The sequence below is a fragment of the Rhincodon typus genome, chromosome 45, assembly GCF_021869965.1.
Source record: "Rhincodon typus isolate 14 chromosome 45, sRhiTyp1.1, whole genome shotgun sequence".
Taxonomy (NCBI): domain Eukaryota; kingdom Metazoa; phylum Chordata; class Chondrichthyes; order Orectolobiformes; family Rhincodontidae; genus Rhincodon; species Rhincodon typus.
The window spans coordinates 3,681,219-3,681,839 of NC_063376.1; positions in this window are offsets into that span (position 1 = coordinate 3,681,219).

Sequence of the window (621 nt, forward strand, 5' to 3'; positions counted from 1 at the left end):
CGGGAGAGTGAGCGTTGCATGTGTTCCCTGAACATGGGAGAGTGAGCGTTGCATGTGTTCCCTGAACACAGGAGAGTGACCATTGCATGTGTTCCCTGGACGTGGGAATGTGAGGGTTGCATTTGTTCCCGGGAGATGGGAGAGTGAGACTTGCATGTGTTCCCTGGACAGGGGAGAGTGAGCGTTGAATGTGCTACCTGGACATGGGAATGTGAGGGTTGCATACATTCCCTGGGCACGGGAGAGCGAGCGCAGGATGTTCCCTGGACAAAGGAGAGTGAACGTTGTGTGTGTTCCCTGGGCAGTTGCTGGCTCTGTCATGATCAGACTGAAGGCGATGGGTGAAATCCCAGCTCAGGAACCGATGTGTAATTGCACAGCCTGCTCCCACAGTCCGATGGCTCTGTTGTCTTTCCAAGGTGCGAGTATCTTCAAGGACAGAAATCCAAGGAGGAGAGGGACCAGTACTGCCGGAGCTATGTTGGATTTCATGGAGTCACGGTAAGCATTTCATCAAAGCACAGACGAGGCCTATCGGCCCAATGGTGCGAGCGCTGGATAGATAAATCCTGGGAGCTGGTCCTCTGGATTGGATGCTCAAATCTGTTTGGGATGGGACCC